This window comes from Hippoglossus hippoglossus, chromosome 23 (genome assembly GCF_009819705.1).
Source record: "Hippoglossus hippoglossus isolate fHipHip1 chromosome 23, fHipHip1.pri, whole genome shotgun sequence".
Lineage (NCBI taxonomy): Eukaryota > Metazoa > Chordata > Actinopteri > Pleuronectiformes > Pleuronectidae > Hippoglossus > Hippoglossus hippoglossus.
In genome coordinates, this window is record NC_047173.1 from 4,471,054 (window position 1) to 4,493,820 (window position 22,767).

General features: G+C 41.9%; 1 long non-coding RNA gene across 1 annotated transcript; it reads left to right on the forward strand.

The window, feature by feature from the left end:
• The first annotated feature begins 8,499 nt into the window (after positions 1–8,499).
• Positions 8,500–14,799, forward strand: LOC117757383. The gene is made up of 4 exons (XR_004613105.1): positions 8,500–8,632; positions 8,738–8,806; positions 13,652–13,747; positions 14,586–14,799. It is a non-coding gene; the product is annotated as an uncharacterized LOC117757383 (long non-coding RNA).
• The last annotated feature ends 7,968 nt before the right edge of the window (positions 14,800–22,767 follow it).

The following is a 22,767-nucleotide window of genomic DNA, read 5'->3' on the forward strand; positions in this document are numbered from 1 at the left end:
CTGTTCAAGTAGAGTCATAACCCGGTCACTCTAAATAATACCTTGTCTGATTCTCTCATGGTTTTAGGGCCCCAGTTTTGGTCATAAAACCTCATGTTTATCTTGAGTCAACAAAAAAAAATGTCAGTCTCTCAGGCCGACAGATCTACACGAGAAATATCATTAATTTGATACTGGTTCACGAAGGGATGTTGTGATTAATCATGAAATCTGGCAACCAGACAAATTTGACTAAAACGTGATTCCTCTCACATGCACCGAGTGGGAGAGTTATGGTTTGGTCAAACAATTTTCTTGGAAGTAGTAAATAACACTGGTTGAGCTTCATCTCAGCAGCACAATGCTGGAGGGAAGGAACCCATCGCAATTGGGGAGACTTTCTTTGGGAGAAAGTCAGATTATTGAGAGTAACCAGGTTACTGTTTGTGGAGGAAGATGTTGCTGTTAAGTTTGTAGCCATGATCAGACAATTGACTTTGGTCCAGACTAAAATACATTTCCCTGAACAAAGGACAGACTGCTGTGAGATTTGGTTTCGACATCTGTTGCCCTGAATTTGACTGACTTTGATGGTCTTCTGAGTTTTCTTTTAGCGCTACCAAGGGATGGACTTTTGTGGTGTCAAGTGAATATTTTAACAATAATTGATTTTCCATGAAATTGTATTCAGCCATTCATGTGCCCCTTGTGATTTTCTGTAATAAATTGACAGATCCGCTGACTTTTATTTTAGCACTCTCAGGTCAGGAGTTAAAATTGTCCTATACCATTAGTTCCTGTGAGAATGCCAAATAATAAGAAATGCTACATAGACCATTTACCGTCCAGCCTATGTGAAGCCACACAAGCACTTGTTATCAAACTGGTTTTGGAGTAGTAGTAGTACTGATCACTAGTTAACCACGCCATGCTGTTGTTGCTCAGCTCGCCACTTCTCCCTGAGGGTTCAGCTTCAGTGCAGCGCAGCATTATTTAATGTAGAGTAACCGGTAGCTTATCTCACTGCATGTTCCAAGTAGCTTTACCCAACACTCGCCGTTCCATTCAAGCCCTTGCCAGACGGAGTCCGCTGATTAAGCCGATTAGCACCAGGTAAATCTCCCTGCATTGTGCTGTATACTGGATCTTTTAAATCTGGTGTCGTTCTGCATCGACACACCAGTAGTGATGCACTTTATTTGCATTTAAAGAAGAGCCGAGGGGGGGGGACCCATGCAACAACATTTTGGGCTTTTTCTGGACAGTGATTCAGTACAAAAGTTGTGTTTAGAATGTGTTTAGATATGTTTAGTCCCATATTCCACCTCATACTTGATGATGAGTATTTGATTTAGGTTGTGCAGTAATAAGAGTAATTTGAGCCCAATTTTAACAATCTCAAACAAATAAGTAGGCCCACACACACACACCTGCATGTTTGATGCAACGCCAGGGTTTCTGGGGATGATGTCTGACACAGATTTGTGCAGCCAGCATACATTCAGATTCATCCAAATACGCGTCCACAGTCCTGCCCTACAACAGATTGAGGTCAAGGGATTGTCCAAACAGTTTCATTGCCAAAAAACCATCTCCTACAGTCACAACCCTACTCTGCCTTGGATCACAACAGGATACACACATTTACAGAAAAAAAAAAATGCAATAGAAGAAAGTCCCAGACACCTACAGTCCCCACCTGTGGGCTCATACACACAAACAAATGCTCTACAATGAGTATCCTGAGGCCGCTCAGCCGTGCGGAACAATGGCTACTGAGGGGAAGTTAAGCCTCTTGCAGCGCACCACTTAGTGGCCAAGGGATCAGGCGTTAAGACACAAGACGTGTTAGGAATCCTTCATGACAGCAGCTTTCACAGAGTCACGCCGGGTCACCACACACCAGCTCGGATCTTTAGAATGAAAAAAGGGGGAGGAAATGATGTCACGCAGGCATCGCAGCACTGATGTGTTGCACTTTGTGCTCGTGTCACTTAATTGAACTCTGCTCTTAGTGAGGCTTTGAAATGCTCTTTATCTGATCTATAACACAGCTGTCAATGTCTGTCTGCAGCTGTGTGCAGGAACTGAGGGACCTTTAAGTGTGAGCACGGTTTACGGTGTTTAAGAAGTTTCTCTTTCTCCAGCTGTGCCTTCCACAATGCACACAGAACCGCAGACAACTTTGAAGAAGCCATCATGCAAGCCCTGTGAAAATTGAGTTTTAAATGGGTGTTTAGTTAAGGGTATGGTTTGGTTCTGGGGATTTATATCAACGGGTCAGATCGGGGTTCGATAAAGAGATTGGTTGCAAGCTTTGTCGATGTGGCTCTGTCGCAGATTTGCCTTTGGACGCATCTGGTTAGGATGTCTCCAGGATGTCTTTAGAGTCTTTCCAGACACATCCTGTCCTCGATTCAACAACCAAATATGTCATTTTTAGCTTGCCCATAGAACAGCAGATGCTCTTTCTGATCCGACCCCTCCATCAGCCAGACAGCAGTGTTCATCTGTGCCTCTCAAAACCGTTGTGAACTTCAATAGAAATAGAAATGTTCTATGATGTGATAATGCTGTGGGTAATGTTTGGACACAAAAATGATTTGGCTGCGTTCAGGGCTGCTCCCCAAATTGGGATTTGGATTAAATAGAGCAAGTTGTTAAAAAGGTACAGTTGAAATTATTGGCTGGTGGGCGTGCTCTCACTGCGCATTGGCCGTCGTCTTCACAAGCCGTGGACACACAAACCACTTAAGCGGAGACGATAGCCAGAAGTTAGAGTGTGAGTCATAAAAAAAAAAAAAGCAGAGAAAGATCAGTCAAACTTCCCTCTATCGCTACAGACAATGATGTCCACTGCAAAACAAAGCAAGAAAAGTGTGTTTTCACATGTTTTGAGGATGTAGCGTTGATGAGAGGGCTTTATGGGAGTGGGTGGGGTGTATTGGTTGTATTTTTAGTGTAGCCTGCCCTTGCTTGCTTTTCCAGGATTGACAACCCCTCACTTTGAGCTTAGGTTAGCTTTGGCATCATGGCTCCATTAACAACCACAAGGAAACGTTCACCGATGGTTGTAAATGATCAGAGAACAGACTCCTGTATCAAAGTTTGTCGTTTTGTCGACTCATCCATCCTCCCAACGCTAACAAAAGAGAGGAGTGTCTCTTAACAGGAAACAAAATGACTCAGTTTTTATTAGAAGGACAGTCTCTATGTGTTGCGCTCCCCCAGGACAAGTGGGAGGATGTGACTGAGAAGAAGGATGTCTGCTCATCCTGCTGCTACTGAAACATGGACAGTCATATAAGGAAACTACAAATCAATCCCACTGGGACTCTTAAACTCTGATTTGGACCTAAAGTAATTTCCCTTATAAAAAGGAACATAAATAATCGTACGACTCTGAAGGTACTTATAAGTATCGAGCTCAATTAGAACGTTTCACTCTGGGTTCACTCAGATGTGAATCACATGTGAGTGAACTCAACAAACACTCTGTAGCATGAAGTTAAAGTTCCCAGACGTTTATAGACGCTGCAGACGTGAAGGGACGAAGCCAAAAGAGAAGTATGGCTGTTCCCTGCATTTTGTCCCACATGCCCAAAGAAGACCATGTGAAGAGTTGCGTTATTAAAACGGAGACAGTAACGACGGAGGCCATAAATGGAACTAAAGCCCATACTCTGTGCAATGTGACAAGATGTATCTGGAATACAATGAAACACAAACAAATGCTCATTAATCGCTGTGAATGAGCTGCATCATATCTGATGTGTACAATCACACACAGTTGTATAATGAATGTTTACAGGTTGCTATAGGGTCGTTTCATATATTTCTCACCGGGGCGACATTTGAAGCCGTTTCCTGTTATGAGCAAAGCGATGAATGACACCAGGGCTTCGGGGGGGTGTTCAGAGATCAAAAGGTCAAAGGTCACAGCTGGTTGCTCTTTACAGGGTGCTGCATGTACACAGACTGGGTGATCAGGGATAGATGAACGTGTGTGTGTGTGTGTGTGTGTGTGTGTGTGTGTCTCCTGTCTGCGTATTTGTACACACCACACCGTGAGTGCCCATGTTCTCTTTGTGGTTTGATTGATTTTTTTTATATCCTGCTTATTGCATCCTAATGCCCTGATGAATCTTTGTTAGACTGTTGGGGGGGAAACTGTTTGCAGATTTCTACGTAACGATCTGTCCAATCCAATTCAGATCATCGGGGCATGTTTGACAGTTATAGTGCTGCAACATCATTATGCATTTTATTTACTGCAAGTTTTGTGTTTTAAATGCAGCTGTATGGCATTAATTTAGGCATCCAGGGACCACACTCACACTCACAATAAAGAGGACCTTATTTATGTGCCCTCCAGGCCTGCTAAAGTCCTGGGATGTTTCTGCGAGTTTGTTCCGGGGTTAACAACCTATAAAACCTATTTAAAGCTAAAGACATGTTAACATACATTACTCCTGAGTGGGGGGGGGGGGGTGAAAATGTTGCGCTCCATAAAGAAAGATCACTGCACATAAAATGCACTTTCCTTCTCTTTTCTTTGCACAAATCATTACTTCACATGTCTTATTCACTTTCTGTTTCCACTTCCCTCACATGGTCATTAACCAACACACCGGGTCTGGAGCTGATTCTCCTGAAAAATAATGGCTCATGAATTTACTCATTTTCATGTTTCGTATCAGCAGGTTGCCTACAAACACAGACATGCCAGTATTTATTCATTTATTTGTTTTTGTGAAAAACTGTCTTTTACTACAGGTAGTAAAAATAAATCACTTTATACAACATCCACTCCCTTTTGTGCTTCTTTTATCAAGTATATGATATTTAAAAAATAGTATCTAAACAATATGGAATAAGGCCAGTATTGGGTTGTTTTGTGGGGCATTTAATTGCTTATCTGTCCATCACGCGCACACGCACACACACACACACACACACACACACACACACATTGTGGTTCATAAACACACTATGTATTTTGTGTAAGTTCAAACCTGCCGTGTCAAATGGACTTTGTGTTTCCACGCACTATTCTTCAATGCATACGTCTGGATTTATGACAGAATCGAATCTGCCTCCCTTAGGGATTGTGCTGTGACACTGTGGAGTCTGAAACTAAACAGAAAGCAAACTGCTCTGGATTGACTCCTCTCGGTCAGGCCTGCTCGTGTGCTCTGTCACAGCAGCACCGTGACGCCTCGTTTTCATAACTGTGTCAATGATATGACTGAGTGAGTTCACTGGAAACACATTTTTACAGCAGCTGATGAGGATGTCATGCTCCTTGGTAGCAGCCTCCTGAAAGAACTATCAATCAGGATAAGAGGACACGGTGAACTTCTCTGTTCCCAGTGTGGAAACACAGCAGCAGCAGAGAGCAGGCTGGAACTGGAGATACACTACGAACAAGGATTGATGAAAGTTATATTTATTCTTTCCCTTGTTTTCCTACTTTAATAAGAAAGAATTATTGATTAAAGACTAATGAACAAATTACATGACCTCACACACAATAGGAATATATTAGCAGTTATCCTAAATTACCATACAGACTGGGAACTGACTCGGCCTACAGCAAAAGCCTGTTCAGACCCGGTCTTAAAATCCATAGAGAGATCAGTGTTCAGTTTGTGTCGTCACAGCTTGAAAAGCTTCCAGAATGTGTCTCCTGTGATCAGATTTCACTTCCCTGCTCTATATACAAAACTTATCTAAGTCCTCTGTGTTTAACGCCAAATGATGTTATTTTTACCCAGGCTGAGTTTATAGATGTGTCTGGTGTCACTGGTTTTGTGAAGTAAGAGCTAAGGACATAAAGACTGTGGCTGAGCAGGGACACAGCAGGTCTCCACTAACCACGAGGTCAATGGTTCGATCTCCGGCTGCTACATTCAAGTGTCCTTGGGCAAGACACTGAACCCCTGATGGCTTTACCCCTAAAGTGCTGCACATAGATCAAACCTAGAGAAGTGTATATAAATACAAACCATTTACCATAATAAACAGGTTAATTCATAATTAACAAGCACATGAGTGCACAAAAAGTTTTTTTTTTAAAAGTAATTTTTTTTTGATAAATTAAACAAATAAAATATGAAATGTTATTAAGTAAGCATTAAAAGTGGTGGTAGGATGATGTGACCTCGAGACAGATCCTGGCTCGCCATTGCTCCACTTTAGCAGCCAGAGCTAAGCTAAACTAAACTAAAGGTCAGCCATAGTTGTAACTTCACATTCTACAGTATAACATGATACAACAAGACTAAAACCCCCAACCACTAAATTGCACCTATTGCAGCTCGATAGGTGAAACACACACAAAACGTTTTCTGGCCTTTTGACATTGGCAAAGGTTGAGGTCGACGACATCTCCTACAGATCTCATTAGAAACCAATTCAGAACCATCCATTATACTGTTGTGGCCTCTTGACTTTTTATTAGTGGGGCAGTGGCATTTCTGTCACAGTGCTGTGGAAATGACGAGCATGTCGTGCCGTCATTGTCCAAGCACCTCTATAACTCCGGTCTGAATCCATGTGTTGGGAGTCTCCGCCGGGTTAGGACAGAGGACGCATCTGTGGTTCCTGAGAGAAACGAAGAAGGATCCAGGTATTTGATCAGGAGACGCACTCGCTGTTGACCTTTAGGTGAGTAATTGACTCACTTTTAAAAGGTTTTCATATGTTGGTTATAATTTGACCTCAACAGAGCTGATTATTCCTCAGCATATCACATATTTCACCGCATTATTTCAGAGAGCTGTCACCGGGTAAACATAAATCAAACTCTGAACATCCGGTGTGCGAGGAGCCACAGACCTGTCCTGGATGAACATGGCTCATGTGAAGCGGTTTCAAGGAATCCCCATGTCGAAGGTACGTTAACACGCTGCTTGAATGAGGAGTGCTCTGTGATGACAGTACACAGGAATAGGGCTGCGGTTAAAAACCACAGGAGCATACCTTCGCTTGAGAAGTTGCAAGTTTCTTCATGTGTTTTTTTTGTTGTTTTTTTCACCTGGCAAGGACGATCACTCCCTGAAGATCAATCAGTGGCACCAGAGTGTCTTTTCCGAGAAGAGTCAATCTAAGAGAAGCAGTAAACAGAAGTAATAAGCGGCCATTTACACTGGGGATTTGTGCCACATCTGCAGTTGATCATTTGGATTTAAGATATGGGGACTGCAGAAGGCCGCGGCATATGATTCCCATCATTTTCAAGCTGAAATTATTCATCTGCCCTGCGGATGTAGGCATTGTCATCTTAACACAGACCAAACTCATCATCAACAATTTTGTCATCTGTCTGTATTTCCTATTAAATATACACAGTTGATTCATATTCATGTATTTTTTTGATGCAGAGAAGCATAGCTATAAAAGTGTTCACCCTGCTGTTATGCTTTCATGATTCGTTGTTTTTTTGAACACTGGATCAAAGCCATGTGGGTGTTTTTATGGAGCGATCGATAACAAGATACCGTTTGATGTGAAAGTGAAAACAGATCTCCACATTGTGACCTAAATTATTCAAAAAGATAAACGATAAAATCTTCACACACCTCTTCCAAGTGCTTGTGCACATTCTTCTTTGCTTAAACTCTGTCTGGTTGTGTGGGAAACATATTTGGTTCAGTTCGACTGAGTCTGGACTCTGACACCTAAGGAATTAAACGATATTGATTTGAAGCCATTTGGGTCTAATCCTGCCACGACGACGGGAATCCATGATGATAAATCCACGATGTGCAGTGTAGTCAAACAGCGCATGTAGTCCGATGGACAAAATTTGGTCGCACAACTCTGGAAAGTCGTCCTTATCGTGAGATGCCAGGCTGGCTTTCATTCACCTCATGTGTGATGTCAATCTGCACGTGGAGGAACACGACAAATCCCCAAAAATATCATGACATGTTCAAAAGTTGGGAAATCTGATGTCAACCAATGTGATGAAGTGCAATGAAAACGGACATCAAATAAACAAACGGACAAATAAATCCTGGCGTCCATGAAGCTTGCGACGTAAACTCGCAGCACAGCAACAGGCCTTTTTTCTTCATTTTGTTTTTAATGTTACATTTTCTAGTTGCAACTTTTGCAACTAGAAAAGTCCAAGCTCTCCACACGCACTGTTTACCTGCGGGCAACCAAAAGCCTGCTATAACCCGATTGGTCAAAAGTAGAAACTAAAAGGCTTCGTTCCTCACCGACAGATTCGACATATTCTCGTGCAGAATCTGTTAATAACGATTACACGGAAACCTGACCGGAAATTAACAGCAATTATTTTTCATTTACAGACATGTGTTTTCTTTGAAATTGAATTAATTTGACGTCATAAAACAAGTGTAAATAATTTCTCTCAGGTGCTTGAGTTTGAATAGAAACAGGTCATTCTACATAAAAGGAAGGTTTATTCAGGATTTGTGCAGAAGCGACGAGGGCCCAAGGCAATTAGACTCCAAACAAGTATCACTCTGATGAATGGTCGTTTCTCTGGTTCCAGTCATTGAGAGGTCTGTGTAAAGAGGAGGACTATGCGTTTCTGGGAACGTCTCAAAAATCAGCGGAAGAGACGGCCGAAGGAACCGGAGCTCTGCAGGACGACAGGAGGGACCCAAAGGAAGACAGGGTGAGAGATAAGACTCTAAAATTAAACAAACCCACAAAACTCAACACTCGATTTATTTAAAAAACTATTTTTGAAAGAGAGAGCGTGTTTGTGCGTGTGTCCCAGGTCCGCCGGCGACTGGAGAGAGCAGAGCAGGAAAAAGAGAGACTCAGAGCGATAGAGGAGAGTAAGAAGGTAAACACACACACACACACACACACACACACACACACACACACACACACACACACACACACACACACACACACACACTTTCTTTTTGATAATACACATGTCTGTACAACTGTGAAACCAAAAAGCCTCTTTGCTTTCAGTCTCTGGCACAGGATGAAATGTCGGGACACCAGCCCGGCCTCGGTTGCTGGTGTTTGTTTTCTCTTGAGGACGCACTCTTGCCAACACATGCAGATCTTCTCTGAAACCCAAACAAAAGTCTGGAACCACAGTACACACAGTGCAGACACACAGGTTGCACCCGGAAGCTAAGTGGTAGTAACTGGAACTGATCAGCGTGATGACAGATCGTTCCTGCTCCGGGGGGGGCGGGGAAATACCTGAGATTTTGGATTTTAGTGTTCATAAGTTTTGTGACTATTTTGGTTTCATTAGATAAAGGTTTTTCAAACTCGGACTATTTCTAAATCCTTTCGTCATATTATTGTTTTACGTTGTCTCTCCGAGTCTCGAACCAGACTTAATCTAGGATTGTCACTTTTTAGGAAAAAAAAAAAATTCATATTCAAACAGTAATGACCGCTTCAAATTCCAAATATACTGAGGTAGTTTGCCTCGGGATCCAGCAGAGGGCGCTCACTATCAGCTTCATCTATTGCATAACCTCTTGACCAAATGTAATTGAGTAGATGATATTTATTGAAATAAAAACTTATTTAAGTACAGTAACAAAGTGAATGCGCTGTGCTGCATCCCACCACTGTATAGTGACCAAAGCATCTGAGAAGCGGCGTGTGGAAGTGTTTTGAGTGGAAGGCGCAGTAACGCACGAAAGGTGAGGCTGCTTGTCGACTTTGTACCATGCAACTGCCTTACTCTTCGACGACTACAAATCTGTGTCCAAGTGAGGAAGTGGAGGAGGCATCAGAGAGGAGCGGAGCAACGTTGAGTGCTCAGTCAACGACAAACAGCGCGCCATGTCAAATCCGTGCAAACTTTAGCTCCCCCAAAAGTGACAGTCCTCATTTGAACCAAAGAATGGGTATGAAATCAGTCGCCTTGTTTGACCATTAGCAATTAGCACATGGCAGTCGACTTACGCTCATGTTTCCTTTGCCTTATCACTCCTGTGAATGGAGCTCATTATTCACAATTTAAGACGCTGTGCTTCACATTGGGTGAGACCAGGCTGCAATAATCAGCCTAATGGAAAGAGTGGGCTGAACCGATCATGGAGACAGGCGGTGCTGTGATGCCCGGGATCGATGAGTGTTAATTCCCCATCAAGGTTCACTTCGTTGCTCCTGGCAAAATCAGATTCATTTCCATTGAAAAGACCGGCTGTGGAAGGCAACTCTGACCCTCTGTCAAGGGCTGCTGGGCTCATCAGACACTCACACACACTTCACGCTGCTAAACATTGACACACACACAAATAAACACACACACGCTGGAGCAGAAAAAAAACATTTCACATTTCCAAAAAGAAAGGAGTTGTGAGTTCATGCCCAAGATTCATTCGCAAACACACAGTTGCCAAAACAGATGGACATCCTCATTGACATGGAATGCACACGCATGCGCACACAAAACAACGGCCGGTGCTTTGAGCAGCTGCCCCGTTTCTGACAAGAGTGTGTGAGGTCAACAAGGGACATGTTCTGTTGTTGTTGTCAGTGTTTCCGCTGTGTGCACACACAAACACGTACACACAGATGCACAAAATGGCAGGAAGTGGATGACAACATTTACCCTGATAGAGACGACTGTTACTCTCACCTCAATATGGAATGTACTTTCCACTGAACCCAAACTTAACCCCAGACACACACACAAACAACATAACAGGGGCGGGGACCACTGGCTCTCGGGCAGTGAAACAATTTGATCAGGCCTGCAAGGTCATTCATAAATGGGCTTAATTTAAGCAAATTCTAAATACAAATCAAAAACCAAAGCTTTATTTTTTTCTGAAATCAAATCAAATAAAGACGGTTGACTAGCTTGGTCCTATGGGTATCATTGCTAACAGGTGTCATGGCGACTGCCAGGAAAAGCAGATGCAGTGTGTTGCGCTTTCAAATAGAAATGGACTCGCAATTGTTTGAAGTAAAAAAGGAAAAAACATGTTGCAAAACTGGATGAGTTACAAGGACAAATGCTTTTAGATGAAGAGCAGAAGTTCTAGCTATTGCTTTAGACGGGTTAGTATGACATGCAATACGTTTTGAACATGTAATATAGGATAAAATATGGCCAAAATCTACTTTCTATGTAAAAAATACAGTGGATGAATGGCATCCTGAGCAGATAATGAACGTTACCTCTAATTACATCTCAGCAGTTTCAACTGATGCTGGCAGCAGGTGCACGAGGACTTGAATAAACACGGAAGAGGAGGTTATCAAAACAAAAGTGTATTTCATGCTTTGACTTTGTGTGTTCAGAGTTGTTTCCGCACCAGCATCTCGGTCCAAAACAAACACTTCACCACGCACACTCCGCCGACCACAATCTCTTTGTGTGCTCTGCAAGGTGTTGCAAAACCCGGTGAAAATGGCTCCTCGTTGCATAACCGACTTGTAAAAATGGATCGCTGGTGCATCTCAATGGTGGGTTGAGGCTTTATTTAGAGCCTGGTCTTATTCTCCTGAAACAACAGCCTGGGGGGGGGTTGTTGCCTGCCATGATGGCTGCTGAGTGGCGAGACGTGCGTAAAGTGGCACAAAGACTGCTCAAAGCCTTGTGGGTATCCTGACTTCTACACCAGACACCAGAAATGAGACTCTCCTCCTGTCTGCGTGCGCAAGCAGCCCATTATGACCCGCAGTTAGGTTTTATTGTAACGCGACCACTTACAGTCACAGTAATTATGAGAGGAGCAAGTTAAGTGCTGCAGAATAGAGGGGGGGTGGTTGGGTTGTTAAAACAGGATGTTTTCTCTCTATTGGGGTTAAATGCATGATTTAAGCTGCAAAGAGTATTCCAAGTTTCAGATTTGCTTTCGCCTGCCGATGTGTCTTATCTTATTTAGCTGCTTATAAATAACCTGATATATCAAAAACTTTGTAGGCATGTAAATATGCCCCAAAGTCTTTTCAAAGTTTAAAAATGTCCACTACGCCTCCCCCCCCCCCACACTTTTGGGACATTTTCCCATCTGTGCAGACAGTTTATGGTCTCGACCCTCGGACCCTCAGATCGCTCTATACCCTGACGCACAACTACACAACCCCCACAGCCGGCCAGATGGCTAATTGCCAACATGATTGGATCACAGACAGAAGGCAAGTGTTAACACAATTCATCAATTTGGCAGCGATCACCAATTTAAAGGCAATTTGTTTAACGTGTGCTGCTTCCTCCTCACGCAGCATGAAGACATAGGACGTGTGGATGGAGCATGAGTGAAGTAATCATTCAAATGGCCAAATGCTCATTTTCAACTCAAGGCCTTTTTGGAAAGAATGTCCTGATTGTTGACGCTGTAACTGCTTTCACCTTCACGCCATATGTGTCAGCAAGGCTTCCTCTTCAAACTGGCCGGCATTAAACTAAATGCCTCCCTCGCTCACATCAATTTCCTCCACACATTACTGCTCCCCTGACAGACACACACACACACTCAGTGACAGAAATGTTAATCGATGGCAGGCGTTGTCCACTGAGATCAACGCGCCTCGCCCATCTCACATGTATCTCTGTCTGTTGTCCATACACAAAGATTTCTCTCAAACACACACTTGTGATAAATGAGCCGGTGCATAACTCACACACAAACACACACACACACACACACACAGGGCTCGGTGGTGCAATATGCACTATTATTGTATCAGGGGAACCTTGTAACCTTCGAATTCATCTTATTGTGCTTTAAGAGATTAGAGAAGATTTACTGTGAAGGGCTGTGGGTGTTCTTTTCTGCCCATAGCTGGTTTGCAGCTGTGAAATCAAACAGTTTCTCTTTGTACACAGGAAGTATAATGTATCTGTGCTATATGAGGTGTGTCCACTATATTGTTAAAGCCAATGACAAGTTTATGTCAATAAATAAGTTTATTAAATGAGGCAATTTATACATCTGTAATCCACGTTCCAAAAAAGCACACATAAATATAACATATAGTCTGACTAACAGAAACTATAAAAGGGTAAATCAAATACACAAAATATTACTAACAATTATAAAAAGTTTTATTTGCTGGATTCATTTAGTTTGTTTCTTTTCCTAAATTGGTTTTATCGAGTGTTGTTTTAAGCCTCATCCGGCATGTAAACGCATGCAGGATACATTGTGGTTCAAATGCAATCTATTTGGTCAGAGCTCTGGAACTGGTTTAACTCTTAATGTGTCTGTACAGTGTTCATATTCTTAAAAATGATCATAGAAATATGAAAAAGTGAGTTGAAATATCACAGAACTCCTCGTTTTTCAGCACAGGGCAAGTATTGAAGTTGAAGTTATTTTACAATAATTGATAACCATTTGAGTCATTCCTTCCCTGGACCTCAGATACACCACGTTTGTCCACATTTTATGAGCCAAATGGACTTATTGCACTTTTATCATTCGTCTTATGATTTTATAAGAACATTATGGCAAATGTGTTAGCAAATCGTTGCACATGTGGCACATATATATCAGCATTAGCCTTCATTTGGCGAACAGTTTCTGGTCTGAGTCCAATATTAAAATATCTGGGTCTTAAACTACTGAAAGCTCACACTCTAATCCCGAACCAAAAGAGGCCAAAAGGCTCATTTGACCCTTTACTGCAATGAAAAACTTCCTATTAATATGTATTATTGTGGAATAAAGTTGCCTATAACTCTGTGTTTCAGGAGAAAGAGCAGCAGTGGCAGACTCATGTAGCAGAGCTGACCTCCAGCCAGGAGAAGACTCTGCCCGACCGACTGGCACGACTCAGAAGATTCAGGGTGATGATGACAGACAGACGCATCATGATCTGAACCTTAGCTGCAGAAACAAGTGTCGATGTCAAACACACAGCTGACGAATCGACCAGCTGCTGTCTGACATGTCTGACACGCTAGCAATCTGAGATTCAACCCCACAGCAGACACAAGGCGTCTAGTGTTTCAAAGCTCCTGGAGAAGAGAAGAAGCTTTTTGTCATCATCGAGTTACACTGCGGTCAGAGTTCAAGGTCACAGATCAGGCATCTGTTAATGAGACATGTCAGAGGCTCTAAAATGAATGCATGCTTTGAAGTTCAGGGAGCAGCTTTGGTAGATTGAAGGGTGAGGAGCTGTCATCATGGAGTTAGCCGTTGCTGCGTGTCAGACCAGTGCCAAGTAATCATTTCCTGGACTTAAAAGAGACAACCTGTTCATCAAATATTCTGGGTGAGGCTAAAATTACTTTTTTTCTTTGCTTTTATTGGCCCTTCAACAATCTTCTTGCTATTTGGCCAAAGGCCCCTCGATCCCTCAGCATAGACTGTATATAGAGATGGACGACATTACAGCTTCTAAACGTTAAGCCAAATCATCTTGACTGCCCCCTGGTGGCTGGCTGCATTACAGGTCTTAAACCTATGCCCATGTGTTTTCTGTCCCCAGTAAGTTGAGCGGAGTCAAAAAAGGAAGATGCCCCATGTCCGGTATATTTTGGCTTCATTTTTTCAACAAGAGGAAGTGGAGACACGTCATCATATACAATAAGGATTATAGGAGACTAGTTAAAAAGGAAAAACTGGTCAGTCTTTAAGTCTTTCTTTTCCTCTTTCTTTCCTGACACTTCTCTCCTCCTGCAGGAGTTTCAGAGGAAGGTGCTGGTAGAGGAGTCGGGGACGGAGGTCGGGGCAACCACAGTCAACCAACTTCCCACCAGGATGTAGATTCACCATAAGAGGGAGTCACTCACGATATGTGTGTCCTGTGTTGCTCTTTAACATGAATAAATCATCAGTGTGTCCAATGAGACATTAATACAGTCAGTGTGACTGAATGACATGATTATAGAAGACAGGATTTTAGAATAGATTTCAGCAAGTACTGACAGATGCTGCACTGTCCCTGTACACTCGTATCCCTGCTGCCACACTTCCACTGCATCACCTTTGCTCATGACTGGGATTTCCACTTTAGTTCTAAAGCACCAAAAACCTTCAAGAGCAGCAAAAACACGTTTGATAGACACAAGATTTATTCCACATCATTACTTTTATGATCAAATTGTGCGTTTAGGCCCACTAATGGAGAACATGTCCCCTTTGATCCTCGATGAATTCCTTAAAGCAACAGTGTCCTTGGAGAGAGTTAAATGAGATGATGGATACCATGTTCATATTTGTGCATTAATTATGGACCAGTAATGCCAGGAAGTGACAGATTAGCGGCCAAGAAAGTCACATGTGCAGTAGAAATGGTTCCAGCATGTAGTTCTCCATAAAACCACAACTTTGCCATTTTGAAAGTGTGATACAGATGAAGTGCAAGTGCGCTTCAGAGTGAGCCACACTCGCTTTTTCTCAGCTTCCAGTCTATGCTAAGGTAACTAATTCCATCTGACTCCATGAATTAGTCCCTGAGAAAACTGTGAAACTGTAAAAGAAAAATTGAAAAATAAAACCCTGGATCTGCACTAAAATTGAATGGGTTATTTCCCGACACATAACGCATCCTCCCACAAAGTTTGGTCGACATCCGTTTGGTTGTTTTTGTGTAATCTTGCTCACAATCAAACAAACTAACCGACCGATGAACAAATTAACTGGAATGTTTGAAAAAAACAGTTTACAAAGTGCTTCAGACATAAAAAAACATTACAGCGCAATTACAAATTCAAACGAGACAATGGATACAACATTATTCCACAGTTGTGAAGCCCCTGAACTGAACGTCCTTCCACCCTCTCTCAAGTCTCACCCTCGGTACTGAGAGCAACAGCTACTTTTTAGATGTCAGAGTACGGGCCAGGGGTATCAGGGATGAGGAGGTGAGCTAGGTAAGGCGGTGCCAGGCCATTCAAGGATTTAATAACAAGAAATCAAATTTTCAAATCAATTCTAATAATGACAGATCACCAGTACAATGAGGCGAAAATGGGTGCGACGTGCTCATATTTTCCAGTTCTTGTAAGAACCCGTGCAGCTGTGTTTTAAATTGGTTAAAGGAGGTTGATCGATTTCTGGGGGAGCTCGGGGGAATAAAGAGTTGCTGGATGAGTGGGATGATCAGGACCAGGTTTTGGGGCCGAAAGTCGTCTGGTTTCCGTTTCTAGTTTGACCAATCCGGTTTGAGCAGGCATTGGTTACCCGCACACTGACCTATGGCCCATAGGCTTGTTGTCAAAATTTCATCTGGACCGAAAACTCCTACAAAAGTATTCCCTGTTTATGATCTGTAGTTCTAGTTACTAGTCTGACTGTAAACGGTGTATACAGTGCGAATGGAAAACAGAATCTCGGCCTGAAAAACCTGTCTGAAACAAAAACCACAAGTTATTGGCAGTTGCCCCTTGAGGTTGATGCGCGGGAAAACTCCCTGTGGCCTTCACCACTTCCGCTTTGTCAGTAAATAAACGTATTTCCAAAATGAATTTGTTTAATAGGAAGAACATTGAAAACTCAACTCTTGTGTATTCTGCTAAAAATGAAATAAAAAAATCTCTGCATTCTTCAATTAGCCGACTGAAGTTATATAACCGCAGCAAATAAAGGTTAATCTTTGCTTCACAAGTAAAACAGTTTATTTTGTTCACACCGCTTAATTCCGAAAGTATGACAGAAAATAAACGTAGTGATGCATGAACCAAAACAAGGCGAGGGTTGTTAAAGCCTTCATTGGTGGAAAAAATGACGCTCTTGTATAACTCTTCTTCAGTTGATAGTCATCTGAGACCGCAATCTGCCCGTGGTGACATCGTGTTTACCAGGTGGCTCTGCTTTTTAAGAATAACTCTTGATGAAAGGGAGAAGATAATCCTCATCTTGTGTGCCATAACGTCTAAGTTTAGACGCGATTTCAAACTCGGGCTAATAAAATTGTGAGCTTTTTTGTAAATAATACGGCATGTGTGAATGTGTGTATTGTTGCATTTGTTGATGCATTCCAGTAAATGTAATGTTTGTCTTAATATGAATGTGTGTATGTATTTTGTGGTTGTTGTGTATTTGTCCTTGCATCCTTGTCACTGCATGTGGATATTCATCTGTCTGCAGGAACAAGATTCAGGAAATTCTGAGTATTCGGCTCACTGTGGCCTTTTATGGTAAATGAGGGGGCTGAAGAAGACACCAGCAGAAAATAGACAGTGAAATTAATAAATGTGAAGTCTGAGTCTGGTAGACACAAAACAAAAGGCCAGAGACGGTCGAGTAGTGTCCTGGACACAGGTTTATACTTGTAAACAAAGGATTGCATTTGAATGTTAGTTAGTTTTTATCATATCCTATGAAACAAACACTAGCAAACACTCAACATCATTAGACAATAACAAACGAGGACATCTTTAAGATGTCATAAATACACACACACACACACACACACACAAACATGTTGCTGATCATTTTGGTTTCATCCGTTTTTAGATGCTATAAAAATGAGGTTCAATGTCAGAACCTACAGCTGAGACTGACTCATGGCTGGTCAAGTGCATGTAGGTTCTGACACACACACACACACACACATATACATACATACATACATACATACATACATACATGCATATATATATATATATACACATATGTATATATATAACAAAAATGTTAGACATTAGCATATGAAGATCATTTTATATCGGATAGTTCCTATAATTTCCAAATATCTTATGCCATTTTCTTACTGGGAAAAAGTGAAGGAGAAAATAATGAAATGGAGGAGGATGAACTACTACTTTTCTTATTTACGCAGATAGACAGAGAATCGTGTATGTTTTTGCTGTAACCTTTATGTATGTTTGTGTGTGCGCATGTAATGCGTGTGCATGGCTCTGTATGAAAAAGCATGAGTGCATATGTGCACAAGCATTTACAATATTTATTGTATGCAGAACAAGCATGCATGCAGTGTAGTGTTTGTTAGTTCATACAGGTTGTGAGTGCATGGAGGCGTGTGTGCCTGTGTGTGTGTGTGTGTGCATGTGTGTACAAGGTGTGGCCTGTGGCATTTTCCAGAGCGACACATGAAAGCATTCAGAAAGTATTCATATCAGAGTTCCATAGAACTCTTTCATTCTCTTTTCATTAAAGGGGGAAAAAACTAAAGCAGTTGACAGAGATGGAGAGAAGAGGGGGAGGAGGAGGAGGAGAGGAAGGTGAGATGAGGAGGAACAGGTGTTTCCAGAGTGGCAAAGAGAAAGAACAAAAAGGAGAAAAAGGAGAAGTATTTGACTTCTAATGCAAAGTGTAGTTGTGCCTGAGGACACAGACGTACAGGAGGGTGAACTCTCCTCGCTCTTTCCCACTGCATGTGCACCATTCTCTTCCTCTTCCCATGAGAGCCCACAGAGTTTCAACCACCAGAGACTGTGTTAATGCCGAAATGTGACAATAGTTTAGTTGTGACAAACTAAACTATTTTCTTTATTGTTTGCTTGTCAAATAACACTGAGCTTGTTATTCATGTACAGAAGTGACTGAATCAGCTGAAAGTCAGTGTGTGTGTGTTTTGTACTTGTTGTTTCATGAACCAGTTACAGCTCGTACACACCCACAGTTCTTTACCACGGGGTTTGGCTTTTCCCGGTCAAACTGTGGTCGCGTACAAACCATGCAGACGGTTTCATTTACGGCTGCAACAACTAATCGATTATAAACATAGTTGGCATTGGCAACTAATTTAGTAATCGATTAGACGGTTGCACGTCACACACTGTGGAAGTGTCTCCTGAGGCGGGGGCAGTAAACCAGCCAATCCCGTGCCTTGTGTAGATCACACGACAACACTTTACATTTAAGCTTTTGCAGACCGTTGGCTGCAAACAGGTCAGGTTTTATTTGAGGCTTTAATGTAAAATGTTCAGGCTTTTGATGTCTGTCACTTCCCTGACTTAACGAGGAGAGAGAGAGAGAGCAGCGGTGGTCGAGAGACCTATATGATGAATGGAGAGAAGAGAAAGAGCGCTGATACTGAAGACAAAGCACGACACTTAACATAAATGAATGATTGTTTTGATAGCGTTTATGTTCTAAATCACAAAAACATCTTTGCCCTCTGTCTCAGGCTCGTTCAGCATTAGTGTGCTTATCCACAATTAATTAATTTATAGATGTCAGCGATGCCAGTTTGACTAATCTACTCTCCCTGTTAACTAGAAGACATTTTTATTATTTTGAACCCAACTTGTCAAAACAATATCATTACTTATGTTTTAACTACTCAAAACTCCTCCGGTGTGTTTTCTCATTATAGATATCTGCAATTCAGTCGAATCATTATATTATAATATTTAATTCCAGTTTCAGATGTCTTCAGTTTAATTCTGTCGAGGCATAGAATTCCAATTTTAGATTCTTGAAACTGGAATTATAATCAAAACAGCGTTGTACAAGAAGATGAAGTTGCTTTTCCAACAAACTGCTGGGACGGGGTAAAATGTAGCTTGGTGAGCTGAGCAGAGCTTTCCACGGTCCATGTCTGCTGAGAGTTGCACGCTTGTTCCACACACACACACACACACACACACACACACACACACACACACACACACACACACACACACACACACACACACACACACACACACACACACACACACACACACACACACACACACACACACACACACACCCCCCTGAATACTAACATGAGGGTCCTTGTGGGTCTGGGGCCTGGCTGGTTATATTTTACGTGGAGCAGGTGCAGTCAGCGAGGTCACACATTTTGGGCTACATGCAGATCGTCTGCATACGGGTCTGTGCGCACCCTAGCGGACATGGTTGGATGATGACATTTACAGTATGTCAAAAGGAACATACGCATACTGACATGTGGAAACTATGAATTTGCTTTTACTCGTGTCTTTTAGAGATCAACACTTAAATATGTGTAAAACAAGTAAAGAACTTGACGCTTTTTCTTCTGTGTTCTATAAATTTGGGTTAAAATAATGATAATATTCAGAATGCAGTGTGAGATTTATGGTTAATTAATCCATATTGGCAGTAGGAGAGCACTTTCATAATCAGGTGTGATTTGATGCGTGACAATGTGGGAGTGACAGCGAGTTGTTGAAGAGTTCCTAAGAAACCTTGTGCATAAACAAGTTCACATGTCAGCAATGATCGCAGGCCACAGCCTGTTGAAAAACAGACATCCATCAACTGTTGGGCATCAAATGCATCTGATGTCACGCGAGGTGACTAGCCTTCACTAGCCTTCCCCATGACGGTAATGTTACATAACCTGCAGTTACGAAAGTTTACACTACGTTAGAAAAGCATGATTAATCGTACGAAAATTGTGATCTATACGCAATCTAATTTCTATCTGACAACAATTCTTCAGCAATTTAATTAGGCTGCATCAAAACCACCTTCTCCTTAAGATTGTAAAACATAACGGTGGATAATCTTGGCTTTCTCCATCAATGAGTTATAAAGTGGCGTTAACCCACATGACGCAGGGAAAGAACCAGCAGTGAAATGGAGCTTGTGAGAGAAAAATGGAGGAAAGTTTGAGTTCAGGACAAATACAAAAAAACAAAAAGGATTCCAGAAGAAACACCGGCTGATTATGTACAAGAATCATGATCTTTCTTCTAAGCGAGGAAATCTCTATTCTCGTTGTTTTCCAGGCTTTGCAGCCTTAGAGTCCAAGGAGAAATGAAAAACCACCATGGAAGGAAACATGACCTTTTCACAGCCCTATCGAGATGCTGCCGGTCAGTCTCTTGTGTTCATAAGTTTACAAAACCAAAACACTAACAGATCACTCGTCTGTTGCAGCAGAGGGTTATTTTCTTAACTTGATTTATAGGTATGAGAAAAGTAAGAAAAATTAACCTAGGGAAATATCTTTTCCACTTGCCTCTGAGGGCTAACACGTTTTAAAAGAAAACATTTTCATTACCTGTTCACAGATTGAAAAAAAAAAGAAACTTTCCTTTCAGCTCTTCTGCACTATTCTTATCTTCTGTGATCCTGGATTGACTCACAAATCCCCCCCCAAATATTATTTCATCTCTAGTATCATTACGACGATGCGTCTATTTTCTATAAACATTTTCCAAAATCTAAAACATGATAACAGAACTTTGCGAAACTCCACTATTATTCCTAACTGTTTCCCACCGTTTACAGCCTGTTTACAGTGAATGGAAAATTAGAAATGTAAAAGTATATAAATAAAATATAGCCCTCGCTCTGTCTCCCTATTGGCCTTCTCCCCCCCCATAAATAAAATTTATATTCTAATTAATTTGTACAACTTTTCTTCCCCTTTCACAGCTTTTGTCAGTCTATCCGAGTTAGGTGGAAAACCTGTGGGACTGTAAAAACACAGGCTTTACATCATACTCAGATGTCTGATCCTTAAAATACAGCATTTTAGCTATCATCTCTTTATACCATCTGTTTCTACTTGTAGCCTCACCCCATCTATTCCCTATTGCTGCATATTGTCTTTAATGCTAGCATGAGGGCTCGTCACAGGTTTGTGTAATTCCCCTGCAATGTGGTCAGCCATCAGTTTCACGCTGAAGCTCAAGACACTAGAAACCCAAATATTAACGGTTCCTGAGAGCAGGGCTCAAATGAACCCATAGGCTTTAATATACACTGACCATAGTGAGCGATCAGCCTATGTAATCATGTCTGGAAACGCACCTAGTCAGCACATCTGATTGCCGAATTTACAATTGGCTGCAAATGTGCCCTCAACATTTCTGGGGCTTTTACGCGATCACAGCCGAGGCATTTTGTTTCCTAGAGAGCAGAACTGAAAGTGTCTGAACTAAAGGTTTCAGTTAACTGGGTTCATTGGTTCTTGAGAAGCATTTATTGCTCAAATGCTTCCACAAACAGGCTGTTTTGTGGTTCCACTCAGCGTTTAGGCGAACACAGCTCAGCAAAAAAAAAAACAGCGGCTGGCAGAGCTGTTAAGTCATTCCCAGATAAACGTCGGGAATGTGTATCCCATAATATTACTTCCAGGATGCTGATTGCATGATATTTAAGCCACAAACCCACAACCGAACAGCTGGTGTTGATCATCATCTTAATGTTGCCAGCACGTAGGCAGTTTGGGAGAAGACACAGTCGCTGTGGTTTCCATATTTGTGTACGTGACAAATAAAGCTGATCTTATGTTGTGTTGGTGTCGATGACAGAGTTAGTGTGGTCTTAAGAAGCCCGCGTGACACTGACATCGCAACGTGGTACAAAAAGGATGAAAGGTGGAAAGAAAAACATCTTGAAAAACTCTTAATTTGGATTCTAGCCCTTCAGAGGTTGGGTTGGTTATTTGTTTCCGAATCACTTTTTATACAATTTCCGCGTTTCTCTGTTCTGTTGCCATGATTGTCCTCTCAGGAGGGCTTTGCTCACTAGCATCCTCCATTTTCGTGGCAAACCAACACAACATCGCCGGCTCACATTACTGATAGGTCAAGAGGGCATGCAATAGGTCAAGCTGACAGTGATCGCCCTCTGCTGGATTATAAGGCAAACTACCTTAGATGGTCTAATGCACTTCTAAACTGTATATTTTTAACTTGAATGGGTCATTACAGGTCAAATATGAACTTGAAATTAATGTTTAAATTTTGAATTAAAAGCGACAGGCCTAATAAATAAGGTCGTCTGGAAAAGATAAAGAAAAAAAAGTCGGTGGCTGCGGCCCTCGCACGAGTGGAATAAAAACGACCAATCATTTCATTTGGACCGAATGGAAGGATTGGCTTGCGTTACCTGTCAGTCACTAACCGACCTCCCTGCCCACGCTTCCACTGCAGATGAGTCACGGAAAAGTCGGCTTCTACCAGTTGTCAGT